The following is a 21892-nucleotide window of genomic DNA, read 5'->3' as shown; positions in this document are numbered from 1 at the left end:
CTGGTATCGCTATACCGCCTGATTCACACTTCCTGCTTAGCATTGTTTTTGCTATTCTGGGTCTTTTATTTTTCCATATGAATTTCATGATTGCTTTCTCTATTTCTACAAGAAATGCCGTTGGGATTTTGATTGGCATTGCATTAAACCTATAGAGAACTTTTGGTAATATCACCATTTTGATGATGTTAGTTCTGCCTATCCATGAATAGGGCATATTTTTCCATCTTCTAAGATCTTCTTCTATTTCTCTCTTTAGGGTTCTGTAGTTTTCATTGTATAAGTCTTTCACCTCTTTTGTTAGGTTGATTCCCAAGTATTTTATTTTTTTTGAAGATATTGTGAATGGAGTGGTTTTCCTCATTTCCATTTCAGAGGATTTGTCGCTGATATACAGGAATGCCTTTGATTTATGCGTGTTGATTTTATATCCTGTCACTTTGCTGAATTCATTTATTAGCTCTAATAGTTTCTTTGTAGACCCTTTTGGGTCTGCTAGTTATAGAATCATGTCATCTGCAAATAGTGATAATTTAAGTTCTTCTTTTCCTATTTTGATGCCTTTAATTTCTTTCGTCTCTCTAATTGCTCTGGCCAGTGTTTCGAGAACTATGTTGAACAGAAGTGGTGAGAGAGGGCATCCCTGTCTTGTTCCAGATTTTAGAGGGAATGCCTTCAATTTTTCTCCATTCAGAATGATGCTAGCCTGAGGCTTAGCATAGATTGCTTTTACAATATTGAGGTATGTTCCTGTTATCCCTAGTTTTTCTAGAGTTTTGAACATAAAGGGATGCTGTACTTTGTCGAATGCTTTTTCCACATCTATCGAGATGATCATATGGTTCTTATTTCTTAAGTCATATGATCTGCCCAGATTGAGTCAGGAGGATATACACAACCTAAACAGACCAATATCAATTGAGGAAATAGAAGAAACCATCAAAAGACTACCAATTTATTTTTATTTTTGAGAGAGAGAGAGAGAAAGAGAGAGAGAGAGAGAATATTTTAATATTTATTTTTTTTAGTTTTTGGCAGATACAACATCGTTATTTTTTTATTTTTATTTTTTAATGTGGTGCTGAGGATCGAGCTCAGCACCCTGCGCATGCCAGGTGAGCACGTTACCGCTTGAGCCACATCCCCAGCCCCTGCACTTTTTATTTTTAAAGTACCTTTCCATTAAATATTAACAAATATTAACTGTATATCAATTACCTGCCAATAAAGACACAAAACTAAAAGATGCTGAGTCCAATAAGAATTAAAATCAACTGATTAGAAAACTTTATTTTAAAGCCAGATCGTCCTGGGATTCACCTCCTTGTTCTGATGTGTGAACCAGAACAAGATACTTAAGAAAGCCTTGTCTGAATTATCTTCATAGTTGTAGGATATAATATGATATCTTAGGCTTTTTTATGACCTCACAAAACATCTACATCTTAATCCTTGAAACCTATGAACCAATGAATTTCTTACTTTACATGATAAAAGGGACATTGTAGGTATGATTATGTCAAGGATCATGACATGGATAGATTCTACTGTATTATGTAGGTGTGTCTAATGCAATCATCAAGGTTTTTGTTTGTTGCAGGGGGTTAGTTACCAGAGATTTAACTCAAATGTGCTTAACCACTGAACCACATCCCTAGCACTTTTTATGTATTATCTGATACAGGATCTCTCTAAGATGCTTGGGTACTCTCTAAATTTCTGAGGCTGGCTGTGAACTTGCAATCACTCCCCATCAGACTCCCGAGCCAATAGGATCACAGGAGTGTACCACCACACCTAGGTTCAACAAGGTTTGTATAAAACAAAAATGAGAGTTAAGATATAAGGAGAGAGCAGATATGATGACTGATGTTCAATTGATGTGACAAAGGACTCAGAAGCCAAGGGATGCTGGCAGAATGTACAGGAGGAAAACAAATAGGTTAATGGATCTCCCCTAGCACCTTCAAAAGGAACCATCTCAGCTGACAGAATCATCTTAGCCCAGAGGAGATGGCATTGGATCTTTGAACCTCAGAACTATAAGATAGTTAATCCATGTTTCTCACTCATTATATTTGTGGTAATTTATTAAGGCAGTAATGGTGCCTAACACAAATACTATTTATCTCATATGTTTATGAAAAAGAGTAATTTAAAAAAAGAGCAAATGGAAAAAGCAGGGTAGGGGAAATAGAAGTTGAATGATGGGGAAGGTGGTGGTGAAGGGAAAATTATAAATTTTGGTAAGATACTAAGAGTAGCATCATTAAGAATTATCAGATATAAGGCTACCTCTTGTTCCTTCTGTCAATACCTGATTAATATATTTTCTTTTGCCAATCAAGAGTGTTAAAAATTGATACAGTGTAGTTTTTGATTGCACTTTTAATTTTTAATCTAGTTCAATATTTTTTTTTGACAAGTACTGATCACTTGCACTATCGAGGTATATTGTGAAACTGTGATACATGCATACCTGGTGGCGTAATTAAATCAGGATTATTAACATGATCATCATCTCAACTACTTGTCCTTTATTTGTGGGCAGAATATTTAATATCTCCCCTTTAGGAATTTTGAAGTATGCAACGTTATTGTGAACATAGTCACCATGTTCTGCACTAGATCATTAGAACTCATTCCTCCTCTCTGCCTAAAACATTGCACCTTTAACTAACTTCTCCTCCTTACACATCCATTCACACTGTCACCCCTTCCCAAGTTGTGGTAACCATTACTTATCAGTACTCTAAGAGTTTGACTTCTTTATATTACACACAAAAGTGAAACCATGTGCCTTTATCTTCCTATGCCTGACTTATTTTACTTTACATAATTTCCCAAAGGTTTCCCTTGGTTTAATAGTGATATATCACAGTAATAATACACAAGATTATTAAAATGCAGAGCGGCTCATTTAAGTCTTACAATAAGTAAGTGAATAGGAAGCATGCCCTTGTGACAACTGAGGAAACTCTCTCCAACGGGTGTTGGATAGTCACTGGATTTCAAAGAAATAGAATGGTGAGAAGCAGGTCAGAGAAGACCTGCCTGACAGAGAAGGAGATGGAGCATTCCCCAAAGAGAAGATTCCAGATGAGAGCAGAGCAGCAGCCAGATTGTTCTTCATCAGACAGGAATGAAGCAGATTTGGTATGCAGGTGGAACAGAGACAAATCCATTGAAAACTGGGGTGGTATCAATATCTTTTGGGTCAACCACAGATTTCAGGTGAAAGTTCTGTAAAATGGTGGTCAGGATTAAGAACAGTTCCATGCGGGCCAGACCTTCTCCTGCACAAATCCGTTTTCCTGAAAATAACCAAGATAGAAAGGGTTAATACACCTTGAACAGTATATTTTTGACTGGCACAAGAAAAATTCAGAGTCATTATTGGATGGATGGATGGATGGATGGATGGAAAAAGAGTAAATATGGGGCTGGGACTGTAGTGGAGTGGTTGAGCATTTGCCTAGCACATGTGAAGCACAGTTTGATCCTCAGCACCACACAAAAATATATTAATAAAATAAAGTTATTGTGTCCATTTACAAATAAAAAATTAAAAAGACTAAGTATAAAGAATGGCTGATTAGACAGAAGAATGAACACATCTGTTATCCACCAAATAATTTATCATCACTCTTCATTCAGTCAATATTTATTGAGCATCAGCTCTATGGCAGGAACTTTATTAACCATGTGGACATTAAAACTGCACTTTTGACAGTTTGTGCTTCTATCAATCTTTTCCCAGAAACACAAGCTGATTATGTTCCCTGTTTCACTCTGATGTTCCATGGTCTTTCCTCCCTTTCATCTCATCTGAATATTCTTATCAGCCTTAAACATACAATGCAATTTCATGCTATATCTCATGCTGTTCCTTTTTGACTAGGATGCACTTCATACATCTCTCAGATCCTAGATCAACTGCTCTTTTTCTTTTGCACTTTTTGTGATTCCTCCAGGTTGTAGATTCTCATCTTCTTTGGCTTTACTCAGCAATGAAGCCTAGATTATTTGAATCATTACTTTCTATTTTTCTAGCATTCTGAAATAAGAGTTCCATTAAGGCAGGGCTCAATCTTTGTCATATTCATATCTACACTGCCAGACCTAAAAGCAAGCTGAAGAGCCAAAGAATGAATTTAGGCAAGGATATGCCAGAAACTCAGTAGTACACTCATAAGGTGTGAAAGGCACCATATCCAAAGGAGGAACTAGATGCAGGGAGATCAAGTGGCTCTGATGTCCTTAAAGAATAATCTGCACATGATCAGGAATGAAACTCGCAGTGTTCATGCACTGTATAAAATCAGGCTACAACATCACTACTGGATTGGACTAGGGGCTTTGGGAAAATTGACATAGATCATAGAATAATAATCCCAAGGTTTGCTGACCCTCATTTACCAGTCACAAAATTCTGGCATCCTTCTTCAAGAGCAAATATCCTAGTACTATGATTCATTGTCTCCCTGAAAATGCTGTGTCTCTCTTCAGTCTATTTTCTTTGCCTCTTACAAGGCAACTCTAATGTCCTTTCTTTTATTTGAATGTCACTCAATCTATTTTATGCCTCACTGTGTGCTATGAGTAAACAGGAAAGAGGCATTTTCTCCCTCTGCCATCATGAACAACCAATACTTTTTTGCTCTCTCCCACAAGATTAGTCATATTGTATTACAATAATCTATTTATTCATATGCTTGGCTAACTGGAGTGTGGGACCCTTTTGGTGGCCCATGGCATGCTGTGGATACTTATCATACCCAGAGCTCAGGGGAAAAATGATAGGCACCACATGAAATATACTCACCAAAGTTGTGGAGTTAGGTACTTTTTACAGGGCAAATGAGGATAGTGGAGATGAATTTAATCTTCTAAGAAGAGTCCTTGGAGTGCAGTGTTGTATTTTGAGGCATGATTCAATCTACCCTCATTGTAGCTTTCTTACTTTGGAAGATCTAGTCAATTTTCCCAAAGCCCCAGTAGTCCAACCCAGTAATGATGTTGTAGCTTGATCTTGCACAGTGCATGGCACTAGGAGTTGTATTCCTGATCAAAGAACATTTCTCCCAGCCCTCAAAATAAGCATTGCATGAGTTTAACTGATCCCATGAAAGTGTTTTTTCCCCTTGAAGCACCAGTGCAAATACATTTCTATTACCTGTTGAGAAAGGTATGAAGTAGTCACTCTTCTTGAATTTGCCTCTCTCATCCAGGAAATGGCCAGGGTCAAACTTCTCTGGGTTGGGGAATTCTTTGTTGTCATGCAGCACAGATGTCAGTGATGTTATTATGGTTGTGCCCTGCAATAAACAGACACGGATAAACCAAGTTTTAAAGAAGTCGTGGAGCTAGAGGAAATGTTAGACTTTAATTAATCCAAATGTTATGATAAGAAACCCTTGTCCAAAGAAGACCACTGATATTTCACAGTGATGTGACATGTAATCCAACATGGCTATCAGGTTCTAAATACAGATAGAACCACACCTACTTATTTTGGACAAAGTTAATTTGATGAGTTTTTTCAGATCATTAGCTTTATTGTCTATGAGATAAACTTTTCTATTCTCTTTCTTCATTCCATAATTTTCCTGCCTGACCTTTTCAATTTTTGTAGAAAGAAAGAATCACACAACATATCAAAATTATGGGATATAGCAAAACAATACTAAGAATGAAGATCATAGCAATGAATTTCTATGCTAAAAACAATCAATTTCAAATGTCTATCTAATTATGTATCTAAGGGACCAAGAAAAGCAAGAGGTAAGTAGACTCAAAATTAATAGAAGAAAAGAAATATCAAAGATCAGAGCAGAAATAAATCCAAGATTTAAAAACTACAAAGATAAATGAAAGATTTTTAAGAAAAGAAATTTAAAAATTGTTAGCTAGGCTATAAATAAAATAGAGAAAACACAAATAAATAAAATTAGAGATAAAAATAGACATTATAATTGATATCACAGAAATACAAAGATTATTAATATTATAAAAAATTATAAATCAATCAATGGAGAACTAATAGAAATGGTTAAGTTTATGAACACATATAATATACAAAAAGTGATCTATGAGATATGAAAACCATAAACAGAACAACAATGGGTAGCAATATTAAATCAGTAATAAAATAATTTTTAAATAAATATGCTAAGTATAGAATGGCTTCACAGCTGAATTCTGTCAAACTATCGTAGAATAGCTGACAACATTTTTTGGACAAACAATTACAAATAATTGAATGGGAAGGTACTTTTCCAAACTCATTCTAAAAGACCAGCATCATAGTGGTTAAAATGCGGGTCAGAAAAGTTTGATTTTTTAACCTTTAGAATTTGCATAAACCCAGGACACAATGAACTCTTTTTCCAGGGCAAGCAGAAACTAACTTGTTTTCTGACTCACAGAGATCTGAAGTCCAAATTAATCAAGTCAGGCTCTAATCTCTGAGAGAACCACACTGGCTTATTTCAAATAAAAGAAACCCTAATAAAAGAAATCTTTGCATCATGAACTTTGTTCCTTATGACTTGAGTGTTTCTACTCTCCTTTTATAGAAGTTCTTGCATGAACTTTTTCATAGAAAGAAAGAATTACACAGCATATTGTCCCCACAAGAAGACAGAAACTGGGCAGCACACTCAGAGGGGAAAAATGTGGGGACAAGTTCATGGAGTACTGCATACATGGCATACATTAAGGGCGTCTGAGTGGCAAACCACTCCCTCATGAGAAGCATGTGAGCGGCAAACCGCTTATCCTGTAGGCACAGCCCTGTGTGTGAGGCTGTGTTGCAGTCCCTGTGCTTACTCCAGAGCCCACTCCTCGATTGGTCACTGCAGGGATAGTTGGCCAGAAATTGTATTAGTGGCTGCCTATAATCAGCTTAGCTACTGCCTGAGTATATATACATGGTAACTGTGCAATAAAATCAGACCTGCTTCCTGCTTGGTCTCTGGAGGTCTTGATTAGCGACTCCACAGACTCACTCTCCTCTACCCTGTTCCATGGACCTCCTCGCTGGACAGGAAAGAGCCCATGCAGCTGGCGCCCAAGCAGGGGTGTAGCCACCCCCCCAACAGAGCAGTGAGGAAGGGGAAATGGGGAACCTATCAAGTTCCACCAAATACTCGCAGCTGCAAGTGCTGTGCGCTCTCTTAGATACGAGAGGTTTAGCTCTGAATAAGAGAGAAGCCCAGAGGTTCTGGGATGTGGATAAGTCCATGGATAAGTGCTGCTGATGTTTTTGATCCTAGGATATGGGACAAGATAATGGCAAATGCACAACAAGCTGAAGTGAGACAGGGGTATACTTTACCACTCCATTTTTTTCCTATTGTGACAGCCATTCAGCAAAGTGTAGGGGGCCCTGCTATGGACCCTTGTCATATAATGATGGCCCTGAGGGAAGATGAGGCTGTGAAAGACAGATGGGGGGAAAAGGCAAGGGCAACATCTTACCTCAAAGCAAGCAACTGCAGCAGGCACAGGAAAGTGGGGATGAGAATCTACCTACTTCAGAGCAAGCTACCACAACAGCTGCAAGAGGGAGACAGACAGAAAATGGTACCTCTAGCCTTTATGGTGCAGGAAGGGGTGACCACAAATGGTGCAGGTGTGCCTTCTACTGAGAGGCAAAGATTATATCCTTCATTGAGTCAATGGCAACTGCCTACTTATGAGGCAATGCCAAAGCCAGCAAAGGACTATGACAGTTTGGAAATGACCAGGTTACCAGACAGGCCCAAGCCATGGTCTCCCAGAAACCCACTCCAGGAGGCCAGAGATCCTTTTGAAGATCTATTTAAGATAAGAGATGAGAAGTGGGGTAAGGGAATACAAGCCTTCCTAGTCAACACGGCCCCCACACCACAGTACCCTGCCATTTGGTATCCACATGCATTGGGTACCCTGAAAGAGTTAAGGAAGGCAGAAAAAGAGGATGGGCCCAGGGGGCCATTTGCAGAGCAAATACTCAAATCACTCAGTCTTGAACTTAATTGCCCTCAAGACTGGAAGGACCTAGCCAGAGCAGCTCTTGAGCTTGCAACATTTTTGAAGTGGAAGGCATTCTTCTATGATGAATGTGAACAGCAAGGGGATCACAGTCACATCATGAATGTTAACCTCCCAGCTGACTGCTTGCAGGGAGAGGAAATCTACAGTTCCCCTGCAGTACAGGCTACAGGCCCACCAAGTTGATCAGGTGCGACTCTGTACTCTGAGGGCCTGGAGGAGGTTGCCAGCTGGGGGAGGCACAGTTTCTATACAGCGCTTAAGATAGAAAGCCACTGAGGGCTTGCCAACATTTATTGACAGAGTAAACAAGGCGGTAAAAGGGAAGGTGTCTCATGAAGGAGCTAGAATGGCCTTGGTCAAGGAATTGATCTGGGACAGACTAAATAAGGAACATAGAGCAGCAGTGGTGCCAGTACAAAATGGCACACTGGATGACTGGATTTTGGCCACCCAGGATACAGGGACACAAGCAGCTCAAGCCTCTCTGCTGGTCTCAGCCATGGGCAGTTGCATAAAAGCAGGACTAAGGAGGCTTGCAGACAGCTAGTCAGAGACTACAAAAAAAATGTGCACCTTTTCTTCCCATTGGCCCTTTAAAACCTGCTGGAGTGAATCCCCAAGAGTTAAGATGTAATGCTTTATGAAAAATGGATGTCATTCATTTTGCTCCTTTTGGAAATTTAACATATATTCATGTAATTATTGATGTCTATTCAGGCTGTGTATTGGCCAAAGCCTCCATAGGAGAAACCACAGAAAACTATCTCCCATCTACTTAAATGTTTTGGAGTTATGGATGTCCCCATGTCTATGAAAACTGACGATGGGCCAGCCTATACTAACAAGACATTTTAAGCAGATTGCAATGATTGGCATATACAGCACTTAACTGGGATCCCCTAGAACCCTTAGACTCAAGACATCATAGAAAGAGCACACAAGGAATTAAAGGCCATGCTACAAAACAGAGGGGGGAAAGTATACCAAGTGCCCTCATGATGCCTTGCAAAGAATCTTATTTGCATTACATTTGTCTTTCAATTTCAAAATTTTCTACAGAAATGCAGCCCATAAGCATTGGGCACCCTCTCAGGGCCCTCCCATCTACCTGTGGTCTCATAAAAGGATCCCATAACAAATGCATGGGATGGCCCCTGAGCCCCTCCTAACCATGGGTCGAGGGTTTACATATGTTAACAGGAGCCTCACCTCATCTAGGTGCCTGCTTGAAAGTCAAGCCCTGGACATTCAAAACCACCAAGAAGATGAAGAACTAACTCTGGAGAAGAAACCTCACAAGCAAAGGACTCAACAACACAAATGGACCTCATGTAAAGTAACCTGGGGTGATATTAAAGGTCTTTTTGACTGAGCCACCAAACTGGCTCCTTTGCCTCGTGGCAATCCCATCCTTGGGCCTATGACAATGGTCCTAGTGTGTGCAGTGTTCACTTCTAACAGTGAAGCCTACAAAGAGTTAAACTGAGCTTTGGTCACTAGGCCACCACCTTTAGCAGTGGCTGATTGGGAAGGGGCTTTACCCAAGCTCTTCTCCAATAATTCCAACCTTATTGATCCTGAGTTATCCATCCAGGAGGTAACCGTACCCTGGAATACCAGCATTTCTATACCTAGTCTGCCCATTTGTTTCTCCATAGTAGATAATGAAACCCATAATCCAGGCAGTCCTCTCTGTTTTGCTCTTGCCAATGAAACTATTGTTGATAACTATAATAAGTCATATGTTGGGCTATCTCTCACTGACCTTAGAGTTATAGTTAATGCTACCTATAGCCATAGACTCCCCCATGGCAAATGCAAGAAACCTTTGCTGCCAACATGCCCAACAATGCTTTTGGCAAGTCCCCCTCAGAAAATGATAGCATCCCATGGAATTAAGGTGTCACTGCTATATCTTATCTCCTTGATGAGAGGAAATTCTCTGGGGAAGAACAACATCTATGCATCTGGGCGGGCACAGCTCCCTGGAATGTAACTGATGTGCCCCAAAACCTACTACTGCAGTAACTGCTACATGGGACAAGTCATTACCAACCCCTTTGCAGGAAATCAGTATGGCATGATGGATATCACAACAATATTGCTAGCTGCTAGACCCATCAAATGAGCAGCAGCCAGCTGGATGAATGGGTCTATTTGAATCCAGACCCTGACCATGGCTTTGCCTTTGTGACACCTTATACCCATACCCACTATGCACAAGCTTGCGTTATGCCACCCTTTGCCATGCTAATAATCAATGATACTGATGGCATAAATATCACTCATACAGAGATCCCTTGTGCAGTCAATACATCCTGCTGGCTCACAAATTCTCTAACCCCTGCTATGAAAGCTAAACTTATATTTATCCTCAGAGTGCTCCCAGAAATCTGGCTTTCAGTGAACCTGTCCAGGGAGTGGAAGAGTCCAGGAGACATGGATCTCTGAATGAGATCCTACACCAGACAAGGCATGCAATTAGCCTCATTGTCGCTGGAATTATTCCCCTAGTAGCCACCATCACTGCCTCAGCCACTGCTGCTGCTTCGCTCATTCAGAGTATCCAGACTGCTCAGACTGTAAACAATTTGTCTACCACCATGGCAGAAGCCTTTGCTGTTCAAAATGACTTAAATAAACTATCCTGAGCCACTATTTTAGTCATTCAGCAAGAACTTCACCTCCACCAGGAACAACTAGATATTCTGTTTATGTTGCAGAGGCTCACTTGTGACCCTGAATTTCATAGTATTTGTGTCACCCAATATGCTGTACCTGAAAATATAACCTTACACTTCTCCAATTTTTCTCATTATATTAAGAGGGCTTGGGATGCTGACTATGCTATGACTATGCATAATCTTACTAAGGCAATTGTCAAAATCAGTGACACAAAGATGTCTATCTTGACAACCTCTTCTTTCTTCTACGGATTGACTGAACATTTGAAAAACCTGATAGTCAAATTAACTAATCCGTATAATGCTATTACCCTGGCCCTACTGTTTATAATAGTGATAATACTTATTTTTCTGTGTCTGGCTTATTTCACTTAAAACAATGTCTTGTGGTTATATCCATTTTACTGCAGTCATAGAATTTCATTTCTCTTTAAGAATGAATAGTATCCTATTGTGTACATATACCATGTTGTCTCTATCCACTCATTTGTTTATGTGCACCTAAATTTTTGCTATATATCAGATATTGATCTATAGTTTTCTGTTGTGTTTTTCTGTGGTTTTTGTATCAAAATGATGCTGGACTTGAAGAATGAGTCTGAGTTTCCTCCCTTACAATTGTTTGGAATTGTTTGACTAAACATAATGTTGTTAGTTCTTCTGTGAGTTTAGTAGAATTTACCAGTGAAGCCATTCTATCCTGGACCTTTGTTTGTTGGGAAATATTTGATTACTGGCTCAATTTTCCTATCCACTAAGGTCTGTTTGTATTTTTTTCTTCATATATGTCAATCTTGGTAGTATATATGTCCAGAAACTTATCTATTTCTTCTAAGTTTTCACCTATTTTAAGACATAGTCTCTCTAAAAATTTCTAACATTCTATTTTACTTTTCTAGTGTCAGTTGTAATGTATTTTGTATTATCTCTAATTTTACTTATTTGTTTTCTTTCTTTTTTTCTTAGTCTAGTGAAAAGTTTGTTAATTTTGACTATTTTTTCAAAAATTAACTTTGTTTCATTGATTTTTCTTATTGTTTCATCTTCTTCCAATGAAAAAAAAATTAATTTTCTATTGCTTTACTATGTCTCTGAGATGCATCTTTAGGTTATTTAATTGAGTCTTTAATTTTTTGATGGCAAGCATTTATTGTTACTCCTTCTTAGTGTTACCTTTTATTCCATAACTTTTGATAGGTTGTGTGATTATTTCTTCCTAGAAAAAGAGAAAAGTTCAGGCAAGGACTTCAGTGGAGGGGAAGTAGAAACACTCATCTCATATAGAATAAAATGAATGATGCAAAGAGATCAATCAGATTTTTTTTTTATTTAAAATAAGTCAATGTGGATCTATCAGAGATTAGAGCCTGACTTGGTTGATTTGAACTTCAGATGTCAGTGATTCAGGAAGCAAGTTAGTTTCTGCTTGTCCTGGAAAAAGAGTTCGTTGTGTCCTTGTTTATGCAAATTCTAAAGGTTAAATAATGAAACTTTTCTGACCTCCGTTTTAACTAGTATGATTTTGGCCTTGTAGAATGAGTTTGAATGATTACCATCACTTTCAATTGCTTGACCAAAAAAAAAAAAAATGTTTTTAGTTCTTCTGTGAGAGTCTAATAGAATTCCGAAGTGAATTTTTATTTGACAAATGTGAAACAGAGATTCTGTGAGTATGGACGACCTACCCTGGACTTGTATTTATTGGGAAATATTTTATTACTTTAAGTTCACTGCCAACTATTGATCTGTTTGTGTTTTTAATGGCTCATAGTTCAATTTGTGTAGTCAATATGTGTTTAGAAATTTAACCATTTCCATTGAGTTTTCCATTTATCATCTTATCCTGTTTATAACACTCTCGAGTGAGCTTTGTATTTCTGTGATATAAATTGTAATGTCTACATTTTTCATGTTTCATTTTATCTATTCATATCTTCTCCTTTTTATTATTAGTCTGGCTAAGGGTTTGTTTATTTTATCTTCAACATTTTTCATTGAACTTTTTTGTATTTTTGTATCTCTACTTCATTTATTTCTACTCTGATCTTTGCTATTTGTTTCCTTCAATTAATTTTGAGTTTAGTTTCCTCTTGTTTTACTAGGTCCCTGAGATGGATCATTAAGTTATATATTTAAACTGATTTCTTTATGGAGGCATTCATTGCTATAACTTTCCTTCTCAGTACTGCTTTTGCTATGTCCCATAATTTTGATATGGTACATGATTATCTCTATAAAAAGAGAATGGTTAAGGCAGGAGTTTCATGGAATTAAGGAGAGGAGAGAAATTGATCTCATAGAAAATGAAGCTAATGATCTAAAGAGAGTCATCAAGTTTATTTTATCAAAAATTTTAAAAATGTGGTTTTCTCAGTTTTTAGGGCCTGAGAAGTTTAGTTTAGAGGTCATAATTCTGTTAGTCATGTAGCAAATTAATGCTTCACCTTCACATGGATAAAAAGTTCATCAAGACCTGAGGTAAGGTAAATTCTAGAGATGAAAAACTCAAACTCCTCTGACCCTCTTTTAAGCAATGAATGTTGCAATTATTGTCAATGACTGTTTCAAAAATCAATGATAAGTGTAATCAGGCAGTACTGCAAAATAAGGTACCTTCAGAAAACATTGAACTTGTTTAAACTGTGTTTCTACTTTAAGGAAATTCTGTGATACTAGGGCATATGTTTTCCAGTCTCACCTCTACCAAGTGCAGTGTGTATGCTTTTGGCCAAGGCATTTGGCCTCTGAGGCCCAGCTTCCTTATTTATAAAATAGGAATAATTTCACTTTAGCTAAATGTAATTAAGAAAATCAAAAGTGAAATAATATGTGAGAAATTGCATGTTGATTTTGAGAATACCTGTACACATGAGCATTAAACATTATGTAACTATGGTCTTGACAGTAATTTTCTCTCAAAATAGATTGTAAATAACAATGCTTGCCAATTAATAATAAATAAAATGGTATCTTTACAGGGCACATCTTTGTACAGCATTACCTTAGTGATCTAGTAGTGTACATCAATCCAGTGACATACTAATTCACAGGTGAAAGATAAAGTCTCATATTCGAATTTGGATATATATTGTTTCTTCTGTGCTGGGAGTCTGGTGTAGTCCCTGCCTCCCATCTTCCCCTAAAGCACAAGCCTGTGTTTCTGTCCATGATATCATCGCTTGTGGTTCAATATTTTTCATTCTATTACATCTGACAAGGATATATTAAACAGCAACAGAAGAAGTCCCATCTGGAAGAGGTGTGAGGTTTGTAGAGCCATTGTTTCTCAGGCCTCCTTCAATACTCTGAAGTTGTCTCTTACTCAGTTCTGCTGAATAAGTTTCACTTCTGTACTAATGAAGAGGGAGAAGATCTTCTGTGCCTCTTCCTTTTGAAGAATCTATGACCCAGTTATCCTTTCAGTGAAATAATGGGTACTGATTAGAGGAGAAGCTTGTTGGTCTAGGAACAGAGTCAGTGTGGTGTTTGCTTTTCTCTTCTAATGTGGCTTTGGAGGCAACTCTGATGTAAGCCATAGCACACCGTTATGGGCATTGGAGCTCATTCAAATTCCAGTTCTGACTCCTGTGAATGATGGTCTCCCATGCTCACAGAATCTCTGTTTCACATTTGTTAAATAAAAAATAATAATCTCTGCCCTCTACTTTCCAGGATTTGGGGGTTGGGGTGCTAAGTAGCAAATTCTATGCACATTTACTTAGTTACATTAAGATGTATGTTTTTTTTTATTTCAAAATGTTTAAGTTGTAAAGTTGTACTACGTAGTTTATGCTTAGGCACTTGTGATGTTAGGTCAGCATTTTAAAATATTTGAAAGTTTTGATATTCAAAAAAAAACTATTTTATTGTTTGATGAAGTATCACAAGTTCAATATTTTTATATAAAACTCAAAGATACACTGATTTCCCCCAACTCATAAATTTCCAACCAGTCTCAATCTGAGAATCCAGCATGTTGAACAATGTTTTGGACCAAAGGCTTCATTTTTTTTTTTCTTAATTCTAACTACACTCTGGTACTGTTGTAGGAACAAAGGAGGCAAGGCACCGAAGATAGCAGGAAACAGTTTTATTTGGCTGCAGCCAGGTTCAGAGGGCACAGCTTTTGCTGTAATCAATTAATCCCCTGAACCCCAAGTTCAGTGAGTTTCAGAGTTTTATACCCAGCGTGTAAGGGGAGGGGCTCAGAAGTTCACAGTCTGCAGAAGTTCACATAAAAGCAACTTTTTCTTTCACTGTTCTGTGCAACTTAAGCCTTCAAGGACAACACCTGAGAAGGGGAGAGCTTCTTCTCCCCTTTCTTTTCTCCCCCTGCCAGCTGTTACCATGGAGCCTATTTGTAACTTATCTTAAAAATGTAGACATCTCTGTGAAGCTCCAGCTCTAGGCCAGAGTCCTTGTTTGCACATTTCTTCAAAGTACTATACTGGATATGTTTGTGAAAAACTAGTAAGGGGGTGTCCAGCACCTGGAGTGCTGGTATCTTTTCCGCCAGTGGCCAAGTAAACAGGCCGACACTAAAATAGGAGGTTTTTCTACATTGGACTCTTTTGCGAAGACTCTTTTGCTGACAGTCCTAAGATCAGCCATGGTGAAGAGGGCTTTTCTGTGGAGAAAGGGGGTGCCACTTCAGTACCATTAGAGGTCATATGCTTGTTTATTTGTTTGTTTGTTTGTTTTAGAATGTCTACTCCTTTAATCTATCCCAGAGTGGCTGAACTAGTTTGTTAGGATAGTGGTTTGAAAAGGAGCAAAACACTAAACCATAGTTTAATTTTATCCTTACCAGGTGACCAATGTACACTTCAAGGTTGTTGGAATTTATCTAGTTGATTGGCTTCGCAATTAATGTTGATAGGACACATTCTGAACTAGCAGGGAATGTCATAAAAGTTTTCATTGATTGCCAAGCTCAGTTATCTCATTAAAAAAAAAAAAAAAGAGGCTTCAGTGGATCCAGTTGTGGTCCTGGTGATCAGTCTCTCCTGTACATTTCTCCTCTTATTATGGGGAAAGAGATCTGGGAGAGGGAACTCCACAATGCCTCTCCCAGAATTCTTGAAAATGTTTAAAACATCAGCAAATCCTTAGCTAATGTGAGTATGTCAATGCTCATGGCTTGCTAAGGGTTAATAAATTGATGGTGGCTTGTAAGGCTAAATATATTAATCATTAATTTTTAATTAAATTTACAAATGAGGCAAATTATTAAAAGATTATTAAACAGAAAATAGGTGAATTTTGATGTTTCTATTGTATTTTATAGTTTTTCATTGTTAGAAGTTGTGTAATAAGACAATGCACCTGGGATAAAGGAAATATTTAAGTTTAATATTTGTCACAATTAAAAAAAATCAAAAGTCTGGAGTACCCCTTCCCTTTATTGCTTCATGGTAATTTGCTTTTGTTTTCTGTTTTCTGCACAATCTAATCTGTTTGTGATGCTTTGAGTGAATTTTTGTTTGTTTGTTTCAGTGTGTCTTTCATTTCTAGAAGTTCTGACTAGCTTCTTTTCAATATTGCTAATTCTTTATTGAAATAGTCTTTCAACACCTCAGTTTTCTCTCTTAATTCATCCTTAGGTCTTCTTTAACTTTATTGAACATTTTAATCGAAAGTATTTTTTAATAATTTTTCTCTGGAATTTCACCCACTTTTATATCAGTGGGATTCTTTGTTGGGGGAGTGTGAATTTGGGAGAAAGATTTGTTTCCTCATTTTCAGAGGTCTTTATCTTGCACATCAATTGAGATGGATTCCCCTTTCTGTTTTTTACCTATGCTCTTTTTGTGTGTAGTTATCTCCTTTGTTTTGGGATCTCTCTGTTTTTTTGATATATGAGTAGGTCCAGGACTATGACCTGAGGTCCCCCCCTGGTTGATCCACCTTGGAGCCTGGTTGCTGGTTTGAGGTTTATGTCTCCTGAAGTCTATGTGTTGAAGTAATATTAAGGATGAGATGGGGTTACAATAGGTGTTTGGTGAGATTCACTGTTACTGAGCTGTTGTGAGTATTGTTTGGGAGCAAGATGTCTGTGAACCTAAAGTGATCCATTCACTTTCCAACCACACTTTGAGGAAGTGGTGAGCCAGGAATAGCACTATTGTTATCAACAGATGTACAACCTTAAGTCAAATGTTCAAATCACTTATTAGACTGCAGGGGCCTACATTGCCAGCTGTGTTAATAGTCATTACAACCTGAATGAGGTACAATTTGCATAAACTGCATTATTCTTTATTTAATGAAATTACAATTTCTTATGTGCAGAGAAAATAATGTATAAAGGCAAGAGAAAGTTTTAAATGTTTTAAAAAGTGGAGACAGGAGAGGCAGAAGATAGATCACAAATGTAGACTCTAAAGAAAGAGGAATAAAAATTTAAGTGTAAATAGTTTACAAATTAAAAAGAGGAAGAGGGAACTGGAAAATTGGACAGTTATTGGGAGAAAAGAGTGAAGAAGAGGCAATAAGAGGGACAAAAAATAAAGAAAAACAAGAAGAGACGGATGTAAGGTGCAGAGGCAAAGTAAAAGGGCTGTTTGTCTGAGCTGCCAGATTTACTTATATCCAAAGATTTCTTTAGGTCATTGGCATCATTAGTACATATTGTTCATTGTATAAAGTTACTGTTATATGGGCAGGTTTAGGCACAGTGACACATTGTTGTTGTCTAAAAGAGTTCCTTTATTCCCAGATCTTAGTGTCTGAGATTAAGCTCAAGGCTGATAAGATCCTAACACAGAGCCTCCTCACAAAGGACTTTGCCATAGCAGCCAGGCATTGAGCATGTATTAATGCTCATTTGAAAACACCTTCACAGAGATACCCAGAAATTATGCTATTGTTTATCACTTAATCCAGTCAAGTGGAAGTCTAAAGTTAATTACATCTCCTTTGCACTTTTTTTTTTTTTTTTTTGAGAAGGGTGTTCTTATAAACAAGAGAGATAAATAAGACAAAGGAGAAGCTGAAAGCAGGCACAGAAGGTCCAAGACGTCGGTCAAAGGGAAAATCTCAGAGAATATTAAAAGTTGGTCCTAAGAGGAGAGAGATGGGCTCTAGGCTTCCAGACCATGTAGAGAGAGAGGGAGAGAATTTTTTGTGTTGCTCTTTGTGTTTCTTACTGATCTACCAGATGGAGTGCCCTAAAACTGAAGCTGTTGAGGTAGCCCTCAACTCCTTTTCACTTTTAAATTTCTTTGTAAATTACTTTAATGTTTTTATTAATTAATTAATTAATTTTAATTAGGTATATATGACCTCAGAATGCATTTTAATTTATTGTACACAATTGCTCCACAGCTTTTCATTTTTGTAGCTGTACATGATGAAGCATCATACCGTATGTACTGTCTTACATGTACCTAGGGTAATTATGTCCATCACATTCCACCATCTTTCCTACCCCCATCCCCCCTCCAGACTCCTCCCTCCCCTTCGTCCCATCAAATTTCCTCCATTTTTCCCATTTCCCCCTCCCCGCCCCATTATGGATCAGCATCCAGTTATCAGCAAGAGCATTCGGCCTTTGGTTTTTGAGTATAGCTTACTTTGCTTAGCATGATATTCTCCAACTCCATCCATTTACCTGCAAATGTCATGATTTTATTCTCTTTTAATGCTGAGTAATATTCCATTGTGCATATATACCTCAGTTTCTTTATCCATTCATCTATTGAAGGACATCTAGGTTGCTTCTCTGGTTTAGCAACTCTGAATTGAGCTGCTGCAAACATTGGTGGAGCTGTGTTACTATAGTATGCTGATTTTAAGCCCTTTGGGTGTAGACCAAGGAGTGGTATAAAAAGATCAAAAGGTGGTTCCATTTTAAGTTTTATTTTTTAAGGAATCTCCATTACTGCTTTCCAGATTGGTTGCATCAATTTGCAGTCCAACTAGAAATGTATGAGTGTGCCTTTCCCCCGATCCTTGCCAACATTTATTGTTGATTGTATTCTTGATAACTTCCATTCTGACTGACATGAGATGAAATCTTGGAGTAGTTTTGATTTGCATTTCTCTAATTACTAGAAATGTTGAACATTTTTTTCATATATTTGTTGATCAAAAGTATATCTTCTTCTGAGAAGTGTGTGTCCAGCTTCTTAGTTCATTTATTTATTGGGGTGTTTGGCTTTTTGGTGTTAAGTTTTTTGAGTTCTTTATGTATCCTGGAGATTAGTGCTCTATCTGAGGTGCATGTGGCAAAATTTTTTTCCCAAAATGTAGGCTCTCTCGTCACTTCATTGATTGTTTCTTTTGCTGAGAAAAAGCTTTCTAGTTTGGGTTCATCCCATTTATTTAATAAATTCTTGATTTTTTTTTTCTTGTGCTTTAGGAGTCTTGTTAATGAAGTCAGGGCCTAATCCAATGTGATAATGATTTGGGCCTACTTTTTCCTCTATTTTGCAAAGGGTCTCTGGTTTAATTCCTAGGTCTTTGATTCACTATGAGTTGAGTTTTGTGCATGGTGAGAGATAGGGGTTTATTTTCATTTTGCTGCCTATGGATTTCAAGTTTTCCCAGCACCATTTGTTAACAAGGCTATCTTTTCTCCAATGTATCTTTTTGGTAACTATGTCTAGTATGAGATAACTGTGTTTATGTGGTTTTTCTCTCTGTCTTCTATTCTGTCCCATTGGTCTACATGTCTATTTTGGTGCCAATACTATGCTGTTTTGTTACTATAGTTTTGTAGTATAGTTTAAAGTCTGGAATAGTGATGCCTCTTGCTTCACTTTTCTTGCTAAGGATTGCTTTGGCTATTCTGAGTCTCTTATTTTTCCAGTTGAATTTCAATATTGCTTTTTCTATTTCTACAAGAAATGATGATAGAATTTTAATTGGAATCACATTGAATCTGTATAGTGCTTTGGGTAGTATGGAAATTTTGACAATATTAATTTTTCCTATTCAAGAACATGAGAGATCTTTTCATCTTCTAAGGTCTTCTTCAATTCCTTTCTTTAGTGTTCTGTAGTTTTCATTGTTGAGGTCTTTCACTTGTTTTGTTAAGTTTATTCCCAAGTATTTCTTTTTTTTTTTTTTTTTTTTTGAGGCTATTGTGAATGAGGTAGTTTTTTCTAATTTCTCTTTCAGAGGATTCATCACTGATGTATAGAAGTGAATTTGATTTATGAGTATTGATTTTATATCCTGCTACTTTGATGAATTCATTAATTAATTCTAGAAGTTTTCTGGTGGAATTTTTTGGATCCTCTAAGTATATAATCATGTTGTCAGCAAATAATGAGAGTTTGAGTTCTTCTTTTCCTATTTGTACCCCTTTAATTTCTTTCTTCTGTCTAATTGCACTGGCTATAGTTTCAAGGACTATGTTGAATAGAAGTGGTGAAAGAGAGCATCCCTGTCTTGTTCCAGTTTTTAGAGGGAATGCTTCCATTTTTCTACATTTAGAATGATGTTGGCCTTGGGTTTAGCATAGCTAGCTTTTACAATGTTGAGCTATGTTCTTATTATCCCTAGTTTTTCTAGTTTTTCAAACATGAAAATGTGCTGTACTTAGTCAAATGATTTCTCTGCATCAATTGATATAATCATATAATTTTATCTTTAAGTATATTGATGCAATAATTCTATTTATTGATTTCTGTATGCTGAACCAACCTTCATCCTTGGAATGAACCCCACTTGATCATGGTGCACTACTTTTTTAAAATATGCTTTCGTATGTAATTTGACAGAATTTTATTGAGAATTTTTGCATCTTTATTCATCAAGGATATTGGTCTGTAATTTTCTTTCCTTGATGTGTCTCTGACTGGTTTTGTTATCAGGATGATGCTAACTTCATAAAATAAGTTTTTTTCTCTTGTTTACAAGAACACCCTTCTCAAAACAAAAGGGCGAAGGAGATATAATCAACTTTAGACTTCCACTTGACTGGATTGAGTGATAACCAATAGCATAATTTCTGGGTATCTCTGTGAAGGTGTTTTCAAATGAGCATTACTCTACCATGCTCATGCCATAGACTTTAACTGAGTCACATCACTGGTTTTCTTTGTTCTACAGAGTGAAGATCACCTAGCAAAATTTTTCAGTTGCCACAACCATGTGAGCCAATTCCTTTAATAAATTCCTTGTCTTCTATTTACCATGTATCTATAACTAGTGTTGCTGAAATCTCAGTCTTTGTTCCTGATGTCAATCTAAAAACGAGGACATGATTTAGAGAAAAAGGAAAAAGAAGGTTTATTACATTGTGATCCAAAAAAGAAGCACAGAGGATTCTTATCCCAGAGGTAGATTCTGCCCATCAACAGGAAACGGGAGCATTTAAAGAGGTGACTCAAAGACTACATTCCATGTGCTCTCTGTTGGTGTTGTAATTCACTTTTTAATTTGGGAGACAGTCATTTCTGAGATGTTCTGGTACCATCCCCAAAGTCTGGATTACTTTATTCCTTTGGTGGGTGTGTACCCAGGAACAGATAACTCTGTTTCCCCTGAGATTCGGGAAAGGGAGAGATTGAGGAAGAGCAGGGAGAGAAGAGAAAGAGAAGAAGAGAAAGAAACATGTCCATTTCAACAATAAGTTGCAGAGGCAGAGCAGCAAGGGTCATATTCAAAGCACAAAGTGGACCATGGTTACTATCACTTTGATATTCTCTCTCTCTCTCTCTCTCTCTCTCTCTCTCTCTCTCTCTCTCCTCTCTCTCTCTCTCTCTCTCTCTCTCTCTTGCTCTTTCTCTCTCTCTCTCTCCCTGACTAATACAGAAAATCAATTTCCTGATATTTTGTTATAAATTAGTTGAATGTTGGCTGAATTTAGGTTTCTAGGTTTAAAACACTTTCTCTGAGAATCCTCAAGGCAGCCTGATGCAGTGAAGCATGCCTATAATTCCAGTCCCTTGGGAGGTTAAGGCAGGAGGACCACGAGTTCAAAGCCAGCTTCAGCAACTTACTGATGCCCTAAGCAACTCAGCAAGACCCTGTCTCTAAATAAAATATTAAAAAGGGCTGTGGATGTGGCTCAGTGTTTAAGCACTCCTAAGTTCAATACCAGGTACCCCCCCCAAAAAAAATTCTCAAGGCCTATTTCTAGTAATTTCTAGTGTACTGTGCTGCTTTTGAGAAATTGCATTCCTTCCTGAATCTTGATCCTTGTTATGAAGTCTGTT

Source organism: Marmota flaviventris, chromosome 4 (assembly GCF_047511675.1).
Source record: "Marmota flaviventris isolate mMarFla1 chromosome 4, mMarFla1.hap1, whole genome shotgun sequence".
Classification (NCBI taxonomy): domain Eukaryota; kingdom Metazoa; phylum Chordata; class Mammalia; order Rodentia; family Sciuridae; genus Marmota; species Marmota flaviventris.
Note: the sequence above shows the minus strand (reverse complement) of the source record.